General features: G+C 41.7%; 1 protein-coding gene and 1 long non-coding RNA gene across 2 annotated transcripts in view; one reads left to right on the top strand and one right to left on the bottom strand.

Annotated features, from left to right (window-relative positions):
* Window positions 1-8,529, top strand: part of LOC129643296 (uncharacterized) — a 72,811-nt gene extending 64,282 nt beyond the window's left edge. Inside the window, exons 2-4 of the long non-coding RNA XR_008710232.1 lie at window positions 155-306; window positions 7,339-7,548; window positions 8,360-8,529. This is a non-coding gene — a long non-coding RNA (uncharacterized LOC129643296). The remainder of the gene's footprint in view (window positions 1-154; window positions 307-7,338; window positions 7,549-8,359) is intronic.
* Window positions 1-22,658, bottom strand: part of LOC129643295 (ladinin-1-like) — a 188,512-nt gene that overhangs the window by 77,999 nt on the left and 87,855 nt on the right. The window lies entirely within an intron of this gene.

Raw genomic sequence — 22,658 nt, 5'->3', positions numbered from 1 at the left:
TAAGTGACTTGTAAGTGATAAAATTAAAATAAACACAAAAATATTTTTATCACTTAAATTCAGGGCGAGCACTGAGTCAAACAAGAAAATTGAAAACAAAGATCTTCATAATCAATGCATAGCAATTATTCTTAGTGTCAATCTTCCATTAAAGGTTGAAGAAGAAAACAAGCACAAAAGTAGTGAAGTGGAAGTATCAGAGAACATATGTGATGCTGCTGATGAGAATGGATTGTTTCAGCAGAGAAAGAGTGGAGGAAACAGCAACCAGGAGTTTCCTGCTATGCAGAATGAGGGTTCTGTTAGGTAATCCTATATCAATATTTAACAGCATGTCCCTTGTTATTTTCCTATAAAATAATTTCTAACTTGAGCTAATGTTTATGATATACAGATTTTATATTTTACAAGAGAAATAGTTATTTTTAATACTCTTGTCCTTTAGCCTTATTACTAGAGTTCCTTTGTTAACATACCACCATGTTACATATTAGAGTATTCTGGATTTGACTGCATATTTGCCTTAACCAGTGTGTTGTATATTTAAATTTGTTTTTGCCACTGATGAACATCCTTTCATTTCAGTTTGAGGATTTCTTTCAGCATTTCTCATGAGGTGGGACTAGTGGTGATGAACTCCATCAGGTTTGCTTTGTCTGGAACAGTTTTTATTTCTCTTTCATTTCTGAAAGACAACTTTTCTAGAAAGAGTACTCTTGGCTGGCAGGTTTTTCTCTCCTAGCACTTTGAGTATGTCCATGGATGAAGGCCAAATTGCTTTTGGTGGTGGGAGAACCGGGGAGGCATCTGTCTTTCAGACATGATGCTGCTGTTGCCGCATCATGTGGGTGGTTTAAAAGTGAGCCCTCCTCCCTGGCCAAATATTTCCTTGGTTTCTTCTTTCATGGTATATGTGACTCATGTCTTTTAAAATACCACCTAAATTAAGTGTGGCTTTTTTTCTGTGAATTCTCTTTTTCATTTATTTTTGGCTGTGCTGGGTCTTTGCCGCTGCAGTGCTTGGGCTTCTCAGTGTGGTGGCTTCTCTTGATGCTGAGCGTGGGCTCTAGGGTGCTGGTGTCAGTAGCTGTGGAGCACGGTTTAGTTGCACCATGGCATGCGGTATCTTCCCCGACCAGGAATGGAACGCCTTCCCCCTTTATTGGTAGGTGGAGTCCTAAGCACTGGACCACCAGGGAAGTCCCTAAATTCACCATTATTATATTTAGAAGCAAAACAATATAGTGTAAATCTACTTAGGACTCCCATGTCTAAGAGTCAAGGTGCTTAGCCAGTGGACTCCAGGTTTTCAGTGTAGCCCTTGAGGTTCTTCTCAGTGTCTTTCCAGATGCATCTCTCTACTTTCTTCCATGTATTTTGTGCTCTTCCTTCCAGGTTCCTCGGAAACAACCCAGATGCCCTGTGCTTGATGTTTGTGCTCACATTCGAATCTCCAAGTAGAATGATTTTCTCCCTTTTCTGTTTCTCATGACCTCCTTTCTTCACTTCTTCTGCAAATCCTTCCTTATTTCATTTATCACTTTCATATGTCAACTTTTATATATCATATTGTATAATAATCATATCTGGGTTTGAAGGAAGAATTTGTTTTCTTGCATATGGTTGGTACTCTATAACTGTTTTGTGAATTAATCAATGCTTTAAGATGGGTAAGAGTTGGAATTTTATAAGAATTGGTTTTTTTAAATTGTTTATCAGTTTAATTATTAAAAAACATTGGCTCTTTTGTGGACTTTTTAAAGTAGCGATCCTGGTGTGCACAGGAAGGAAGTAAAGAAAAAGAACAATGACAAATGGACACCAGAAGAACGTGTGATTGCATCAATATTTGAAAAGACCGATGTACTGACTGGTGGTCTGCTGCACGTGAATGATGACAGCATTTTAAGGGAAGTGGATCAGGGTGATGACAGGTACATTCTCCAGATTCCTTGTTTGTAGGGGAAGAAATATTAGCACTGAATACTTCTTCTGGAAATAGAGCAGCATTACACAGTGCTCAGGCCAAGACAAGAGATTGCTCAACTCTAGAGGATGAACACTGCTGAAAGGTTAAGGTAAGGACCAGTGCCTTTGGCCAGAAGTCATTTCAGTACATAGTCCCCTTGGAAGCTGGACTGTAATGAATACACATTCAGTAGGGAATGTGTAAACATTCAGTAGGGAATGTTATTAGGGCAGGCAATGAAGAACTGGATGGTAATTGAAGAGGAATGTGGAGTTCACAGGTATTACTTGTTTTATGTTAAGAAGGGAGCTTTTAGAGTATGTATGCTATTGGAGGGAGAAGGCAATGGCAACCCACTCCAGTACTCTTGTCTGGAAAATCCTATGGACGGAGGAGCCTCATAGGCTCCTCCACGGAGTCTTGCTTTTTAAGTCCAACGGGGTCACTAGGCATCAGACATGCCTGAGCAACTTCACTTTCACTCTTCACTTTCATGCATTGGAGAAGGAAATGGCAACCCACTCCAGTGTTCTTGCCTGGAGAATCCCAGGGACAGGGGAGCCTGGTGGGTTGGACACGACTGAAGTGACTTAGCAGTAGCAGCAGCATGCTATTGGAAATGAGCCAGCAGAGGGCGTGTTTATTTAGTTTAGTCCTGTTTGCATTTCCAATACTAGAAAGCTTATTGATTGTATGACATTATCTTTAAACTATTACAGTAAAATAAATGATGTCAAAGCTGGTTTTAGAAAAGGCAGAGGAACCAGGGATCAAATTGCCAACATCTGCTGGATCATGGAAAAAGCAAGAGAGTTCCAGAAAAATATCTATTTCTGCTTTATTGACTATGCCAAAGCCTTTGACTGTGTGGATCACAATAAACTGTGGAAAAATCTGAAAGAGATGGGAATACCAGACCACCTGAACTGCCTCTTGAGAAATCTGTATGCAGGTCAGGAAGCAACAGTTAGAACTGGACATGGAACAACAGACTGGTTCCAAATAGGAAAAGGAATACGTCAAGGCTGTATATTGTCACCCTGCTTATTTAACTTCTATGCAGAGTACATCATGAGAAATGCTGGCCTGGAAGAAACACAAGCTGGAATCAAGATTGCCGGGAAAAATATCAATAACCTCAGATATGCAGATAACACCACCTTTATGGCAGAAAGTGAAGAGGAACTAAAAAGCTTCTTGATGAAAGTGAAAGTGGAGAGTGAAAAAGTTGGCTTAAAATTCAACATTCAGAAAACGAAGATCATGGCATCTGGTCCCATCACTTCATGGGAAATAGATGGGGAAACAGTGAAAACAGTGTCAGACTTTATTTTTTTGGGCTCCAAAATCACTGCAGATGGTGACTGCAGCCATGAAATTAAAAGACGCTTACTTCTTGGAAGGAAAGTTATGACCAACCTAGATAGCATATTCAAAAGCAGAGACATTACTTTGCCAACAAAGGCCCGTCTAGTCAAGGCTATGATTTTTCCTGCGGTCATGTATGGATGTGAGAGTTGGACTGTGAAGAAGGCTGAGGGCTGAAGAATTGATGCTTTTGAACTGTGGTGTTGGAGAAGACTCTTGAGAGTCCCTTGGACTGCAAGGAGATCCAACCAGTCCATTCTGAAGGAGATCAGCCCTGGGATTTCTTTGGAAGGAATGATGCTAAAGCTGAAACTCCAGTACTTTGGCCACCTCATGTGAAGAGTTGACTCATTGGAAAAGACTCTGATGCTGGGAGGGATTGGGGGCAGGAGGAAAAGGGGACGACAGAGGATGAGATGGCTGGATGGCATCACTGACTCAATGGACGTGAGTCTGGGTGAATTCCGGGAGTTGGTAATGGACAGGGAGGCCTGGCGCGCTGGGATTCATGGGGTCACAAAGAGTCAGACACGACTGAGTGGCTGAACTGAACTGAACTGTACATAATACTTCTGTTCATGTATAGTTTTATGGTAAGGGCTTGTTCATTGGTTCTGAAGTGTAATATTTCTATGTAATAGAATGTGCAGATGATTGCTTAAGTTAATTATATCATATATAGACTTTCAAAAATTACATAATTGTGAATTTACAAACACTTAGGCTATACTGAATAGGATATGGTCATTTCTTGATGATTCTAGTTGATAGTAAATTGGTGAGTAGCTATGATTTTGTAAGGTGCTCTGAAACATCACATCATATTAACTTCATAGTTGTTTATAGATTCCAGGGAAAATGGGAAGATTTTGTTTATATTCAATAGGAAAACATTATTAGCAGTCTTTCACAAATTATTCCTTTTACATGATTAAGATCTAAATGACAAAATCCGTGCTTCCTTTACTAAACGTGTCATTAACACATATTGTGTGCTCAATACATGTATGTCAGATGCACGAAGAAACAGCAGAATGGGTGAATGAATGCCTATTGATGAATTTCTTTACAGAAAACAAAACGTTGTTGACAGTAGATTTGCAGGCTTGCCTACTTCTGAAGTCTTTTTAATTTTTTAGAAATATATTTGAAGATTCAGAAATCATTATTTATAGCTATTGGTAGGCCTGAAATAATAGTATAGATACATTTGCTATCATATTACTTAAAAAAAACTTTTCAGTATTACTTTCTCAGCATATTTTGGAAGAGCAGTGTTGAAGCCAGACTTCCTGGGTCTGTTGGTAACATGGTGAGTGGGCTTGGGCAAGTTCCTCAGCCTTTGTGTGCTCCATTTCTTCCTATACCTGTCTCCCAGAATGACTGGGAGGATTAAAATGCCTTTACGACATGTCAAGTGTTTCTAATGATGCATGGCCGATGCATAGAACGTCCTCAAAAAGCTAATATCTTGGTTATTCAAATGGATTTCTTTCTTAGAAGGACTGAAGGAATACCTCCCAGAAAGGTCATATTGCCATAAAAGTTAGTTCCTATGGAAAAGGACAGGTGCAAAAAACACTGGTATACTGTTTCCTATCACACAACACAAGTAACTTTATGTTTTTCCTTTTCCTTGGATCTAACTTTAATACTTTGTTAATATTACTGATATATTTTCTGTGTCCTTTAATACTGCTCTTATTTATTTCTGCATCCTGTATAGACAATTACTTGCCAATGCAAAGGGCTTATATACAAAAGAAAAGTTTAGGTATTGTTTGTATTTTTGAATATTTAATATTAGCCTGAAAAGAATCATTTGTTCTTTTAGGCCTGCAAGGAAAACACCGTATGAAAAGAAGAAGGTATAGTATAAAAAAAAAAAAAAAAAGAACTTTCAAAAATATCCTTGTGGAAAATACTTTGTCAAAGGAATAGTGGTAAAATAGAAAATCTTCCTTTGTTGTAGAGAAGTTTACTTTGAATACATCATTTAGAAACACTGTTGATAAAGTTATCCTTTTGTTAAAAATCTCTTCTTTTAAGAAATGTCTGATTTTGTTTTGATACGGAGATTTATTACCTCTGTACACTTGGTGTGTTTATACATATTTTAAGGACATTGTGAAACAGTACTGTTTACGTGTAGGTGAAAGAACAAATTAATTACATGAACGAACTGGATGACTTAACTCAGTCATCCGAGACTGTTTCTGAGGACAGTGACGTGCTTTACTCTATGAATTCCCCATTGCAAGTAGAACCTCTCAATGTGGGGTGTAAAGGTAGGACTGCAGTGTAAATGTTAACGGAAAGCCTGTCTGTGTATAGAGTAGAGCTATATGCACACCTTGTCAGTACTGCTCTAGAGCCAGGGATATGTTACAGTGCTGTGCATCTCAGAAGTTTGATTTGCATTAAAAGGACATGAAAGTGAGTGTATACTCTGAGCCACAGGCCTATGATACTCTCACTCACTGTACCTTCTGTTGACTCTTCTTCTTTCCTATGCCTTCACCCATGGTCAGGTCAGCATCATTTTCCTCCTAGAGTAACTGAAATAATCTCAGGACTTCTTTCCCTGCCACTCCACCTGGCACAACCTCGGTCTGCACAGCAACTGTAATTATTGCCTATTTTTAAACATTCAGGTCTCATCATGCTACCCCCTTGCTTCAAGCCCAACTGTTGCCTCGCTTTGCTGTGTGGTTAAAGGTCATAATTGTGTGGTTCCATCTGGTTTTAGTTTTCACACTTCTTTCTACATGAATTCTAGAATCAGCTTGTCAGTTCCCTAAAATGTCTGCTGGTCTTAACGTTTTCATTTTACTTCAGTTCAAAATACTTTGTACTTTCTCTTTTCATTACCTCTTTGATCCAAGGGTTATTTAGATCAGTGTGATTTAGTTTCCAAATATTGAGAGTTTTCCAGAGATCCTTCTGTGCTCTTGCTTCTCATTATTCGTTAGGTGCTTCCAGAGGGACCCTGGTGTTAGGGCTGATTATTTTCTGCCTTGGAGGCAAGATCTTGCTGACTACCCTGTTCATTCTGCTGGTACCTAGGAGTTTTTCCAGCCTGGTTCATGAGAATAGATAGAATTCCTGGGACTGAGTGAGCACCGATCACAGGTTTCTATAGTCTTTTCAGATGGTTTCTCCCTGGTCTCAGGTGGTTTCTCCCAGATGGGCTCTGTTCGTTCCTCTGCTGAATACCCGAGGGGCTCCTCCTTAGATCTCCAGGGTCCTTTTGCTCTCTCTTCCACTCTCTCCTCTCTGTGGTTCTGATCTGTGATCTCTGCCCACTTTGGTTTCACCAGACTGTCAGCTTCATCACCTCTGTCAGGGAGTCTGGCTAACTCAGCTTCCATTCCTTCTCCCTGTGTTGGGGCCTGGAAATTCTCTCAAGGCAGTGAGCTGGGGCATCCCTTAGGCTAACCTCATGTGTTCCAGGATCATTGTCTTCCATTCTCTGAAGTCCTTTGTCATGAAAATCATTGTTTAATGTATTTTGTTGGCGTTGTTTTTGCTTGCTCCACTCAGGAAGGTAAATCAGTAGCTGTTCACTCTGTCTTGGTTAAAAACATAATGGGAGCTGGAGACTGTCCACAGGGTTGTTCTTCCTACTCTAAGTAAGTAAGTACTACTTCCTGCTCATCCTTCATTTCTCAGTGTGACATCTCTTCCCCAGGGAAATCTTTCCTGGACCCAGTCTATGTCATGTTCTGTTATGTGATCATAGAACTCTCTTTTCTTAGAGTATCTATCTGAGCTCATAATTATTTTATTTGTCTTTGTCTTCTACTAGACTTCAAGCTAAACAAAACCCAGGGGCATCTGTTTTATTTGCAGAGCTTTAGAATATTTTCCATATTATAGACCCTTAATACTTGTTCAATGCGTGGATGAGTGAACGTGAATTGCACAGTCCTTTATACTCAAAAATTACTCACATAAATTCTTGTTTGTTAGTTTCTATCTTTGTTTTCTTCATCATGCAGGTTCTGTTGGCTTGTTGAAAATTCAGGATACATTTCTTTTGAATGAAAGATTAGTAGATTTTCAAAGAAGCTACTGTGAACTACTTAGAGGAGAATTTTACAGAATGAAAAGTAAGATTCGTGGGCTACAAAAAGAGCTGTCAGAAACCAAAGAAGTGAAATCACAGAGCATCAGAAAGTGGAGTGGGAACGAGAGCTCAGCAGCTTGAGGTACTGTACACCTCACTTTTAAAGAAATATTTGAATTATTGTTTCCTTTAATACTGCAGAGACGTAGACATGTTATAAGGACTAACATCCTCTAGGATTTTACAGAGGAGAAAGTTTTAGTAGTATTGTGGAGTGTGAAATTCTTGGAAATAATATAGCATTTTCTTAACAGTGAATGCTTCCAATAACTTAATGTATATTTTTCCCAATCATCATTTTCATGAGCATACAGAAGTCCACCATAATGGAAACCCCATTAAATATTTACCAAATTGACTTTCAGTTGTTTTTCACTTTTCTGCATTCTATTTAATACTGCAAGGAACACCTTTTCTATAAATTCATTTCTACCTTTCTAATTATTTTAAATACATTTTCTTTAATAATATCGTATAATTTGGTCAAAATATGAGAACTTTTATTTTTGTGGTTATGCTTTTTTTTAAATTTTATTTTATTTTAAAACTTTACATAACTGTATTAGTTTTGCCAAATATCAAAATGAATCTGCCACATGAGAACTTAAAAATGGTCTGTGATCTATATTTCTAAACTATTCTTAGGAAAGTTTATATTACTTTACATTCCCATCCACAGATTTATGAAGTAGCCATTTTTCTCAAGAGAAAATGAGGACAGAATTTATGCAGTTTTATTCTTAACCCTCTGTCTGAAAACAGTGACCATTATTAAGTGTTTTTCATTGTATTCCCCCCATGTTTACTATTTTAAAAATTGTGAAGAGGGAACAAAAGTTATTGCAGCAGTGAATAATATCATGATTTTCTAAGAAGAGTTTTAAATTTTGCAGATTCATCTTAAAGCAAGAAGAAGAGAATAGAAGAAATGCTGAGATGTTTTATGAAAAAATGAGGGAGCATTTAAGAAGAAAAGAAGACCAATATAGTAAAGAAGTTGAAGTGAAACAGCACCTAGAACTCACTTTCCAAGCAGTAGAAGTGAAAGTGAAGACTGAGAGAAATGATCTGAATCAGGTAGAGTAATCTTTGGTGAAAATTTCAAATTTCTAACATGATTTTATCAATATTATTTATAGTATCCCCCTTTTTAAAAAATACCATTTATTTATAATAATAATAAATAAATAAATGGTATTTTTTAAAAAGGGGGATATTATAAATAATATTGATAAAATCATGTTAGAAATTTGAAATTTTCACCAAAGATTACTCTACCCGATTAGTGTCATTTTGTTTAGTGTTATAGGAAATTTTAGGTTAATTGTTAAAAACAAAAGAAAATAAATTCAACGTTCCCAAAGTAACAAGGCCAGAAATAAGAATTGTATGATCCTGACATGCTGGGTGCACTTTTTCGAGCAGAGGGAGGAAGAGGTCACATCAGTAGCTCACACAATAGATCCTGAGAAACCACAGGGTTGAGAATGGTGTAGAAACTGGAGGTTAAGCTCTCAGCCCACCTCAGGCAACCAATCCTTCAGCCTTGATGGACCATTCATGAGTGAATAGGTCTAGAAGAGAAGGGGCACTGGGAGGGAAGATCGTGCCTAATTTTACATCAACTTGCCTCTGGCCTTCAATCTGGCAGGTGGCTGAGGGTCGTGGACCCCCCCTCCCTCTGTGTCCGTCAGCCCTCCAGTCCACCTGCCCCATGAACAGCTCAGAGCTGGCTCCAGCTTTCCCAGATGGTTCTCCCTCACAGCGGAGTCCTCAAGGACAGGTGTTAACTGGCATCCTTGAGAGGTGCAGGAATTTTTTTCCAGCATTTGGTAGAAACCAGACACTCTTGAAGTTGGTTGTCCTTCCTTCTGCAGAGTTCTCAAGTGGCATCTCACAGCAGAGGAATTTGCTTCCACACCCGATGTCCCTCTCAAACTTGGACTGCGTCCCATCCCCGAGGTCCTAGCAGCAGATCTCCCACAACAAAAAGCTCTCGGGAAGAGCTCGGGAAAGTAGTATTTGTAATTCAAATCCATTTGTCTAGAGCAATCAGGTAGTGACATATGATGGCCTCATCGAAGGAGAGGCCTTTAATATTTTCCATAGGAATCAATCTCAAATCTTTTCTGACTATCTCAGAGGAGCCAGCACCCTGATTGTGGTTTAGGCAAGGAAGACCATATATGGTCCACCATCGACTGCACTACCCGACCAAGTCCCTCTGCTTTGGAGTGAATGTGTCTGTCACTCCATGCACGTCGTCACCTTCAGTTTCTGAATCAGAGTCCATTCTTGGCTCCACTGTCATTTCTTTAACCAATACCCTGTCAACGACCTTTTCACATCATTTACTGTTTTTTATTTTGTAAAAACTGTGGCATCAGTTGTAAAAACACTTTTGAACACTTTAAAAACTTGTTTCTTTAGAATAAACTTACAAAAGTGCCTCCCCCGCACCAAGGGGTCGGGGGAAACTCTTGCTACCAATTAAAGATATTCTGGGTTTTGGTAATGATTTCACTTCCTCGATTGATCATTAGATTAGTTTATCACTTCCCCTAATGGTAAGGAGGAAACTATAGGCAGTTCAGAGACCACATTTTGGATGTGATTCTTCTACTTGTGAGAAAATGAGCCCTCTGCTCTGTGAGTGTCCTATTTCAGTACAAGGAACTTTTGAAAACAGTGATAGATATGGCATAATATATATTTAGTGATAGTTATTAAGTGCTTTTCATTGTATTTTCCCCATCTTACTATTTTAAACATGGAGAGATAATGAAAGTTATTGCAGCAGCAAATAATCTCATAGTTTTCTAAAAGCTTTCTAAATTTTAGCTTATTTACCATTAGTGTATGTACCATGAATGAAATAGGAAGCTTATTTTGTATTGATATGTTTGTACTAGAAACATGTGGTTTGATGTAAGAAGACTAGTAGAGTCCAAAGACCTGGAGAAAAGGCTGCAGCTTACTCATATTTTTAACTTTTTCCTTTCCAGAATCATTACAGCTCATGAGTTAATTAATGTTTGTAGAAGTGCCTAGTACAGTTGTCAATAGGTGTAATTCTTGTAATTGCCTATTAAAATGTTAGAAGGTAGCATATTTTCAAGGAAAAACTTCTGTACAAAATTTAGTCTATTTATACAAAGTTAAGGCTCTTACTGTGAAGTAGATGTATAGGAGGTATCAAATGCAGCATTTATAAACCTAGCAAGTGGTGCTGTTTGTTGAATTATAGTTGATTAACAATATTCTGTTAGTTTCAGGTATACAGCACAGTTACTTAGATATATATGTATATGTGTGTGTATATTATATAAATGGGGCTTCCCTGCTGTTTCAGACTGTAAAGAATCTGCCTGCAATGCAGGAGACCTGGGTTCAGTCCTTGGGTTGGGAAGATCCCCTGGAGAAGAAGGAGAAGGCAATGGCACCCCACTCCAGTACTCTTGCCTGGAAAATCGCATGGGCAGAGGAGCCTGGTAGGCTGCAGTCTGTGGGGTCGCTAAGAGTCAGACACGACCGAGTGACTTCACTTTCATGCATTGGAGAAGGAAATGGCAACCCACTCCAATGTTCTTGCCTGGAGAATCCCAGGGATGGGGGAGCCTGGTGGGCTGCAGTCTATGGGGTCACACAGAGTTGGACACGACTGAGGCAACTTAGCAGCAGTAGCAGCAGCAGCCTGGAGAAGGAAATGGCTACCCATTCCAGTATTCTTGCCTAGGAAATTCCATGGACAGAGGAGCCTGGCAGGCTATAGTCTATGGGGTCCCAAAGAGTTAGACATGACTGAGTGACTAATACACATACACACTCACTCACACACATGCTTACATGTACACACATATTCTGTTTCAGATTCTTCTTGCAGAATATTAAGTGTAGTTCCTTATGTTGTACAGCATATCTCTGTTGGTTATTTTATATCTACTAGTGTGTATATGTTAATCCCAACATCCTAATTTATCCCTTCCCCTACCCTGCTTTCCCCTGTGGTCACCGTAAGTTTGTTTTCTGTGTCTATGAGTCTCTTTCTGTTGTGTGAATAAGTTCATTTTAGATTCAACATATAAGCAGTATGATATAATACTTGTCTTTGTCTGACTTACATCACTTAGGGTGATAATGTCTAGGTCCATCCCTGTTGCTTCAAATAGCATTATTTCATTCTTTTTTATGGCTTACTAGTTTTCCATTATATAAATATTCCACATCAGATGCAAATTTTAAGTGTAGTCAGATCTATGAATCTTTTATTTTAAGCCTTTTGGGTTTGTTGTAGTTCAGAGAGAAGCCTTTCCAGTTTTGAGCTTTTTGAAAATCTCTTGGGATTTTTTTCTTTTTTTTTTTACTTCATGAATTCATTGTCTTCCATTAAATTTTTGAACCTTTGGGAGTTTCTGCTTGTATAAAGTCTGAGGATTGAATTGAACCTTATTTGTTCCTGTTGGAGACACACTTGGTGCAGTCTTTTCATTGTATAAACATACAAGTTAGCCTTTCATTTCCGAAGAAATCATGGAATGTCACTTTACTGAGTACTAGCTAAAAATATCCTTTGTTTCACTTCGGTTTATGATAGTTGTGAAGAAACAAAAGACCTGTTGCACAAAAAGCACATGCTGCAGGAGGAAATTTCCATGCTAAGACGAGATAGATGCACTGAAAAATCAGCACCGGGAAAAGGAAGAGAACTATTTTGAGGACATTGAAATTCTCAAAGTAAAGAATGATGATGAATGATAAAGAATGATGATAAAAAATTCAAAAGGCAATAAAACTGAATGAGGAAATGCTAACAAAGACTATATCCCACTATACAGGCCAGCTTAATGCTCTGACAGCTGAGAATACGATGCTAAACTCTAAGCTGGAAAACAAAAAAGAAAGTAAACAGAGATTGGAAACGGAAGTGAAATCCTACCGTTCTAGACTGGCTGCTGCCTTACATGATCATGATCAAGGTCAAACATCAAAAAGAGATCTGGAACTTGCCTTCCAGACAGCAAGAGACTAGTGGTTATTCTTGTGGGACAAAATGAAGTACGATGTGGCTAATCTAAAAGATAACAAGGAGACGCTTTCCCAGCAACTATCTACAGTGGAAAGTATCTTCAATAAGCTGAAAATCAAGCTGCATCACACGAGAGATGATCTTAGAGAAAAGACTTTGATGTTAGAACGTGTCCACAGAGATCTAAGCCAATCAGAGTGTCAAAAGCAGGAAATTGAACACATGTATCAGAATGAACAAGACAAAGTGAATACATACCTTGGAAAGCAGGAATCCTTAGAGGAGAGATTATCTCAACTCTAGAGTGAAAACATGTTGCTCCGACAGCAACTGGGAGCCGACAGTAAAGAGAAGACGGTCATTAGCATCCAAGAACAGTTTCAGCAGATTGTGAGAAAACTTCAGGCCAATATGAGAAACAAGGTCTGATGCTGGAGAAAAGAAACAAGGAGTTAATCAAGGAATGGAATCATTTAAAAGAGAGAGTGTATTGGTACGAAAATGAGAAAGCAGAAGAAGTGAGTATCCAGAAGGAGAAATAATTCTCAGACTTCCAGAAAGAAAGTTCAAAGTGATTCTTGATTCTGGCTAAATGTTGAATCTAGTTGAATATAAAAAAATACACAGGCTGTGAATCTATGGTCTCTAAACCAGCCTATAAGCATACCTTGTATCCAGCAAATAAAAATTAGACCAAAGAAATCCTTTACTTTGAGTAGGGACATCATGTCATTTATGAAATGTTAAGATATTTAGTTCTAAATTGTTAACATAGACAGGTACTAGTAATTTACTCTTTATTAAGGTAATAATTTTAATCTTTATGTTATCACATTACAGTATTATGAAGAAGCAGATAAATGCAATGCTCAAACCTTAAATGAATATGTCAAAATGAAGCTTCAGTTACCTGGATTATCTTGATAGTCAATTCCAGGTTTCCCAGAGGCTGTATTTTATATATCGTACTTTGGCTTCAGTAGCTTGTCATAGCTTTTTGTTATATTTGTTGATAAAATTTTATTTTTATTCATGTCAATTTGAGTTAATATGGGAATCATTTTAGCCTTGAATCATTTATTCTTAAAGCCTCTCAACTCTTCAAATGCATCTTAGTTAGTTAGTTCACTCAGTCATGTCCGAATCTTTGCAACCCCATGAATCACAGCACACCAGGCCTCCCTGTCCATCACCAACTCCCGGAGTTCACTCAGACTTACATCCATCGAGTCAGTGATGCCATCCAGCCATCTCATCCTCTGTCATCCCCTTCTCCTCCTGCCCCAATCCCTCCCAGCATCAGAGTCTTTTCCAATGAGTCAACTCTTCGCATGAGGTGGCCAAAGTACTGGAGTTTCAGCTTTAGCATCATTCCTTCCAAAGAAATCCCAGGGCTGATCTCCTTCAGAATGGACTGGTTGGATCTCCTTGCAGTCCAAGGGACTCTCAAGAGTCTTCTCCAACACCACAGTTCAAAAGCATCAATTCTTCAGCACTCAGCCTTCTTCATAGTCTAACCCTCACATCCATACATGACCACAGGAAAAACCATAGCCTTGATTAAATGGACATTTGTTGGCAAAGTAATGTCTCTGCTTTTGAATATGCTATCTAGGTTGGTCATAACTTTCCTTCCAAGGAGTAAGTGTCTTTTAATTTCATGGCTACAGTCACCATCTGTAGTGATTTTGGAGACCCAAAAAATAAAGTCTGACACTGTTTCCACTCTTTCCCCATCTATTTCCCATGAATGATGGGACCAGATGCCATGATCTTCGTTTTCTGCATGTTGAGCTTTAAGCCAAGTGTTTCACTCTCCACTTTCACTTTCATAAACAGGCTTTTTAGTTCCTCTTCACTTTCTGCCATAAGGGTGGTGTCATCTGCATATCTGAGGTTGTTGATATTTCTCTCAGCAATCTTGATTCCAGCTTGTGTTTCTTCCAGCCCAGAGTTTCTCGTGATGTACTCTGCATATAAGTTAAACAAGCAGGGTGACAATATACAGCCTTGACATACTCTTTTTCCTATTTGGAATCAGTCTGTTTTTCCATGTCCAGTTCTAACTGTTGCTTCCTGACCTGCATACAGATTTCTCAAGAGGCAGGTCAGGTGGTCTGGTATTCCCATCTCTGTCAGAATTTTCCACAGTTTATTGTGATCCACACAGTCAAAGGCTTTGGCATAGTCAATAGAGCTGAAATAGATATTTCTCTGAAACTCCATTGCTTTTTCCATGATCCAGCGGATGTTGTCATTTTGATCTCTGGTTCCTCTGCCTTTTCTAACCAGCTTGAACATCAGGAAGTTCACAGTTCACGTATTGCTGAAGCCTGGCTTGGAGATTTTTGAGCATTACTTTACTAGCATGTGAGATGAGAGCTCTTGTGTGGTAGTTTGAGCATTCTTTGGCATTGCCTTTCTTTGGGATTGGAATGAAAACTGACCTTTTCCAGTCCTGTGGCCACTGCTGAGTTTTTCGAATTTGCTTGCTTATTGAGTAGGTTGTCAAGAAACACCTGAAGTAACAGGCAACTTTGGCTTTGGAATATGGAATGAAGAAAGGGAAAGACTAATAGAGTTTTGTTAGAAAATGCACTGGTCATAGTAAGCACCCATTTCCAACAACACAAGAGAAGATTCTACATGTGGACATCACCAGATGGTCAACACCGAAATCTGATTGATTATATTTTTTGCAGCCAAAGATGGAGAAGCTGTGTACAGTCAACAGAAACAAGACCAGGAACTGACTGTGGCTCAGAACATGAACCCCTTATTGCCAAATTCAGACATAAATTGAAGAAAGTAGGGAAAACCACTAGACCATTCAGGTATGACCTAAATCAAATCCATTATGATTATACAGTGGAAGTGATAAATAGATTTAAGGGCCCAGATCTGATAGATAGAGTGGCTGATGAACTATGGACAGAAGCTCGTGATATTGTACAGGAGACAGGGATCAAGACCATCCCCATGGAAAAGAAATGCAAAAAAGCAAAATGGCTGCCTCAGGAGGCCTTACAAACATCTGTGAAAAGAAGAGAAGTGAAAAGCAAAGGAGAAAAGGAAAGATATAAGCATCTGAATGCAGAGTTCCAAAGAATAGAAAGAAGAGATAAGAAAGCCTTCCTCAGTGAACAATGCAAAGAAATAGAGGAAAACAACAAAATAGGAAAGACTAGAGATCTCTTCAAGAAAATTAGAGATACCAAGGGAATATTTCATGCAAAGATGGGCTCGATAAAGGACAGAAATTGTATGGACCTAACAGAAGCAGAAGATATCAAGAAGAGGTAGCAAGAATACACAGAAGAACTATACAAAAAAGATCTTCACAACCCAGATAATCACGATGGTGTGATCACTAACCTAGAGCCAGACATCCTGGAATGTGAAGTCAAGTGGGCCTTAGAAAGTATCACTACGAACAAAGCTAGTGGAGGTGATGGAATTCCAGTTGCCCTATTTCAAATCCTGAAAGATGATGCTGTGAAAGTGCTGCACCTAATATGCCAGCAAATTTGGAAAACTCAGCAGTGGCCACAGGACTGGAAAAGGTCAGGTTTAATTCCCATCCCAAAGAAATGTAATGCCAAAGAATGCTCAAACTACTGCACAATTGCACTCATCTCACATGCTAGTAAAGTAATGCTCAAAATTCTCCAAGCCAGGCTTCAGCAATACGTGAACTGTGAACTTCCAGTTGTTCAAGCTGGTTTTATAAAAGGCAGAGGAACGAGAGATCAAATTGCCAACATCTGCTGGATCATGGAAAAAGCAAGAGAGTTCCAGAAAAACATCTATTTCTGCTTTATTGACTATGCCAAAGCTTTTGACTGTGTGGATCACAATAAACTGGAAAATTCTGAAACAGATGGGAATACCAGGCCACCTGACCTGCCTCTTGAGAAACTTGTATGCAGGTCAGGAAGCAACAGTTAGAACTGGACATGGAAAAACAGACTGGTTCCAAATAGGAAAAGGAGTACGTCAAGGCTGTATATTGTCACCCTGCTTATTTAACTTATATGCAGAGTACATCATGAGAAACTCTAGGCTGGAAGAAACACAAGCTATAATCAAGATTGCCTGGGGAAATATCAACAACCTTAGATATGCAGATGACACCACCCTTATGGCAGAAAGTGAAGAGGAACTAAAAAGCTTCTTGATGAAAGTGAAAGTGGAGAGTGAAAAAGTTGGCTTAAAGCTCAACATTCAGAAAACGAAGATCATGGCATCTGGTCCCATCATTCATGGGAAATAGATGGGGAAAGAGTGGAAACAGTGTCAGACTTTATTTTTTGGGTCTCCAAAATCACTACAGATGGTGACTATAGCCATGAAATTAAAAGATGCTTACTCGTTGGAAGGAAAGTTATGTCCAACCTTGATAGCATATTTAAAAGCAGAGACATTACTTTGCCAACAAAGGTCCGTCTAATCAAGGCTATGGTTTTTCCTGTGGTCATGTATGGATGTGAGTGTTGGACTGTGAAGAAGGCTGAGTGCCAAAGAATTGATGCTTTTGAACTGTGGTGTTGGAGAAGACTCTTGAGAGTCCCTTGGACTTCAAGGAGATCCAACCAGCCCATTCTGAAGGAGATCAGCCCTGGGGTTTCTTTGGAAGGAATGATGCTAAAGCTTAAACTCCAGTACTTTGGCCACCCCACGCGAAGAGTTGACTCATTGGAAAAGACTCTGATGCTGAGAGAGATTGGGGGCAGGAGGAGAAGGGGACGACAGAGGATGAGATCGCTGGATGGCATCACTGATTCGATGGACATGAGTTTTCAGTGAACTCCGGGAGTTGGTGATGGACAGGGAGGCCTGGCGTGCTTCGATTCATGGGTCACAGAGAGTCAGACACGACTGAGCGACTAAACTGAACTGAACAGGTTCTGGGAGGGTGGTCACACTGGAGTCTATGCACGTGTTACACCAGGTTCAGAATTTTGTCGGTGATGTCATCCTGGATATTTTGTAACTGTGACCTCAGGTACCGGATGAAGGGTGTCCTCTGGAGATAGCAAATATTTAACCCCAGGTACAAGATCTGGGAAATGACAGCACCCCAGAGAATATGGACATGTGTCACCAGGTACTGGGTCTGAGAGAATGCAATATGGGAGAGACTAGATATGTGACCCCAAATATAGTGCCTGGGAGAGGTCACCCTGGGGACTGAAGACATGTGATCTCAGATAAAGTGTCTGGGACAGTGTCACCCTGGAAACTGTAGACATGTAACACCAGCATATGTTCTGGGAAGGGAGCTCACAATGGAAACTGTGGCTGTGTCATCCCAGGTGCTTGGACTAATGTGATAGCGTCACCCTTAAGTCTGTGGACTGTATCCACAGGTATGGGTCAGGGGGAGGGTGTCATCCTGGAGACTGGAAATGTGACCAGAGGTTCAAAGTCTGGTAGTGGTGGTCACCATGGATACTATGTACATGTGACCAGAGGTAAAAGTTCTGGTGATGTGGGGTCACCATGGATAATGTGGATATGTGACCCCAAGTGTAGGGTCTGGCATAGGTGGTTACCCTGGAAACTGGAAATGTGACCCCAGGTACAGGGTCTGGGCGAGGTGTCACCAAGGAGACTAGACATTTGACCCAAGGTGAAGGTTCTGTTAGGTGATTTCTCCCTGGAGAAAGTGGACAGGTGACCCAAAATGCAGTGTCTGGGATAGAGGCTGACCCTGGAGCCTGTGGATGTGTAAAGCCAGGTGAAGTGTCTTGGAGGTGGGGTCACTGTGGAGACTGTGGACATGTGAACCCTAGTACAGGGTCTGGGAGTATTCACCCTGGAGACTATGAACATGTAACCCTATGAATAGGGTCTATGAAGGGGTTCATCAGGGAAACTTTGGCCATGTGACACCAGGTAAAGGATCTGATGTGGGGTGTGAACGTGAAGACTGTGGTCATATAACCCCCGATGCAGGGGAGAAAGGGGATCACCCTGGAAACTGTAGGTGTGTGATCCCAGGTGCATGATCTGAGAGGGGTTCATCATGGAGACTATGGGCGTGAAATTCCAGGGACAGGGTCTGGGGGGTGGGATTACCATGCAGATTGTGTGCAAGTGTTTCTGGTTACTGGGTCTAGGTGGTGGGGTCATCCTGAGGACTATGAATGTGTGACCCAAAATGCAGGGTCTGGGGGGTGCTCTCCCTGCATACTGTGGATGTGTGATCCCAGATGCAGGATCTGGGATGTGGGGTCACTCTGGGGATTGTGGACATGTTACGTCAGGTGAATGGTCTGGGAGGGTGTTACCCTGGAGACTCTGGACATGTTACCCTAAGTGAAGGGACTGGGAGGTGGTGTCACAGGACATTGTGGTCATGAGACCTCAGGTACAGAGTCTGGATGTTGGCTCATACTAGAGACTGTGGACATGTGATCCCACGTATGTGGTCTGGGAGAGAGTCACCCTGGATACTACAGAAATTTGACCGCAGGTACAGGATCAAGAGGAGGTTACCCTGGAGACTGTTTATGTGTGACCCCATGTGCAGTTTCTGGGAGGTGGAGTCACACTTCAGATTGTAGAAATGTGTCCCTGGTCCAGGGTGTGGGAGGGGGGTCACCCTGGATCTTGTGGACATGGGACCTTAGGTGCAGGCTCTGGGAGATGTCACATTGGGCACTGTGGTCATGTGACACCAGGTACATAGTCTGGAGGTGGTCTAATCCTGGAGACTGTTTATGTGTGAACCCAGGTGCAGGGTTTGGGAGGTGGGTCACCCTTTAGACTCTAGACATGCAACCCCAGGTACAGGGTCTGGGAAGTGGGGTTACCCTGGGGCCAGTGGACATGTGACCCAGGGTCCCAGGTCTGGGGAGGGGTCACACCAAGGAGACTGTGGATGTGTGACCACACATACAGGCTCTGGGAGGGTGTCACCCAGATGAATATGGACTTGTGAACCTGGTAAGGTGTAGTCACCCTGGATACTGTGGACATATGAACCCAAGTGTAGGGTGTGAGCAGTGTCAACAAGAATTTTGATATGTGACCCCAGGTGCAGGTACTTCAAAGCAGTCAACATGGAGCCTGTGGATGTGTGAACCCAGGACAAGGGTCTTGGAGGTGAGGTCACCCTTAAGACTGGACATGCAACCCCAGGTGCAGGGTCTTGAGGTAGGTTCACTTTGGAAACTGTGGATATGTGACGCCAGGTTCAGGGTCTTGGAGGACATTCACCCTGCAGAATGTGGACATGTGATCCCATGTACAGGGTCTGCAAAGGTGTTCACCAGGGAGACTGTGGCCATGTGACACCTAGTATAGTATCTGAAGAGGGGTGTCAGCATGGAGACTGTGAACATGTACACCAGGTGCTTGGATGTGGCCTGTGGTCACCCTCGAGACTGTGCATGTGTGACCCAGTTTCAGTGTCTGGGATGTTTGTCATCCTGGAGATGGTGCACCTTTGACTTCAGGTGTAGGTTCTGGGGGGTGCTTTCAACCTGGGGACTGTGGACATGTGACAGCAGGTACAGGGTCTGAGTGATGGGGTCACCCTATGGACTGTGGACACTTGATCCCACATGTAGGGTCTGGAAGAGAGGCCTCTGTAGACTGTGGATTTCTTACCCTTGGTGCAGGGTCTTGGAGGAGGTCAAAATGAACACTGTGGATGTGTGACCCCAGGTATTGGGATTTGGAGGCAGGGTCACCCTGGAGACTGTAGACATGTGACCCCAGGTACAGCGTCTGGGAAGTGGTGTCAGCATGGGTAATGTGGACGTTTGACCCAAATTGTAGGGTCTGGGGAGAGGGCTAACCCTGAAGACTGGATGTGTGATTCCAGGTGCATGGTCTGGGAGGGTGTCACCTTGGAGATTGTGGATGTGTGACTCCACATATAGGGTATAGGAGGTGGGGTCACACTTTAGACTGTAGACATGTGACCCTGGTCCAGAGTCACCCTGGAGATTGTGGACATAGGATCCCAGGTACATTGTTTGGGAACTAGGTCACTGTGGAGACTGTAGACACGTGACCCCAGGTGCAGGGTCTTGGAAGGGGGTCACCTTGGAAACTGGACATGTGACCCCAGATACAGTTTCTGGGAGAGTGTCACCCTAGACTGTGGATATGTGACCCCAAGTGCAGGATTTGGGAGAGGGGTCACCCTGTTGACTGGACATATGTCACCAGGTGCAAGTTATGGGCAGGAGGGACACCCTGGATATTGTCGAAGTGTGACCCCAGGCACAGGGTCTGGGCATTCCCTCATAGCTCAAAATCTTCCCCCATAGCTTGGTTGGTAAAGAATCTACCTGCAATGCAGGAGGCCCGTGTTTGATTCCTGGGATGAGAAGATTTCCTGGAGAAGGAAATGGCAAGCCACTCCAGTATTCTTGCCTGGAGAATCCCATGGATAGAGGAACCTCGCTGGCTACAGTCCATGGGGTCACAAGAGTCGGACATGACTTAGTGACTAAACCACCACCATTAAGGACTGTTAAGGGGTGAGAGTTTAGCAAATAGAAAATAAATAGACAGGGTCTTGGAGAGGGGGTCACCTTGGAGACTGTGTATGTGTGACCCCAGGTACAGTGTTTGGAAAGGGGGTCATCCTAGTGACTACAAATATGTGAGCCCAGGTAAAGGGTGTGGAAGGAGGGTCACCATGACCCCAGGTACAGGGTAGTTGATGTGAGGTTACCGTGGAGACTGTGGACATGTGACTGCAGGTGTAGGGTCTGGGAGGGGTTTGCCTCGGAGACTGTGGACAAGTGACACAATGTGTAAGGTCTGGATGTGGGGATTTCCCTGGAAACTGGAAATGTGACTCCAGGTACACAGTCTGGTAGGTTGGGTAATCATAGATACTGTGAATTTGTGACAAGAGGCATATGGTCTGACCCTGAGACAATGTACAGGTGACCACAGATGTATGTTTGTGAGGGAGTGTAAGAGTGTGTGAGGGTGTGAGAGGGAATTTAAGAGTGTGAAAGGGAGTGTAAGAGTATTTAAGAGTATGTGAGGGAGAATAAGAGTGCATGAGGGCATGTGAGGGATTGTTAAGAGTGTGCAAGAGTGTAAGAGTGTGCAATAATGTGCAGGGGAGTGTAAGAGTGAGAGTAAAAGTGTGAGATGGTGTATGATGGAGTGAAAGAGTGTGTGAAGATGTGCGAGGGAGACTCAGAGCATGTGAGGGAATGTAATAGTGTGTGATGGTGTGTGAGTGTGTGTACGAGTGTTCAAGGGTGTGTGAGGGAGTGTAAGAATGTGTGAGGATTGCAATGGGATGTAAAAGTGTGTAAGGGTGTGCAGGAGATAGGAGAATGAGAGGGAGTGTAAGAGTGTGGAAGGATGTGTGAAGGAGTATAAGTTTGTCAGGTAGGGCCACAGAGTGTAAGAGCATCAAAGGAGTGTAAGAGTGTGTGAGGGTGTCTGATGGAGTGTAAGGGTGAGCAAGGGTGTGCAAGGGATTGTAAATCCTTGGAAGGAAGTTTAAGTGCATTTAAGGTTGTGCAAGGGAGTATAAGAGCATGATAGTGAATGTAAGAGTATGCAAGGTTGTGGGAAAGTGTGTAAGAGCGTGTGAGGGACTGTAAATCTGTATGAGAGTGTGAAAGTGAGTGTAATCATATGCAAGAGAGTGTAAGAGTGTGTGATGGTGTGCAAGGGATTGTAACAGCATGTGAAGTAGTGTAAGAGTGTGCAAGGGTGTGCTATGGAGTGTAAGGGTGAGCAAGGGTGTGCAAGGGAGTGTAAATCCTTGCAAGGAAGTTTAAGTGCATTTAAGGTTGTGCAAGGGAGTATAAGAGCATGATAGTGTAAGAGTGTGCAAGATTGTGGGAAAGTGTGTAAGAGTGTGTGAGGGACTGTAAGACTGTATGAGAGTATGCAAGTGAGTGTAATAGTATGCAAGAGAGTGTAACAGTGTGTGATGGTGTGCAAGGGATTGTAACAGCATGCAAGGTAGTGTAAGAGTGTGCAAGGGTGTGCTATGGAGTGTAAGGGTGTGTGAGGGTGGCTGAGGAAATCTCAGAGCATGCAAAGAAGTATAAGAGTGTACGAAGATGAGTGAGGTAGTGTAAGTGTGTGTGTGTGTGCGCACGTGCATGCAAAGGAGTGTAGGAGGGTGTGAGGCAGAGGCATTGTAGTAGCATGTGAGAGAGTGTAAAAGT

Source organism: Bubalus kerabau, chromosome 2 (genome assembly GCF_029407905.1).
Source record: "Bubalus kerabau isolate K-KA32 ecotype Philippines breed swamp buffalo chromosome 2, PCC_UOA_SB_1v2, whole genome shotgun sequence".
Lineage (NCBI taxonomy): Eukaryota > Metazoa > Chordata > Mammalia > Artiodactyla > Bovidae > Bubalus > Bubalus kerabau.
The sequence above is the reverse complement of the archived record's forward strand: the minus strand, read 5'-3'. Positions and strand labels throughout refer to the sequence as shown.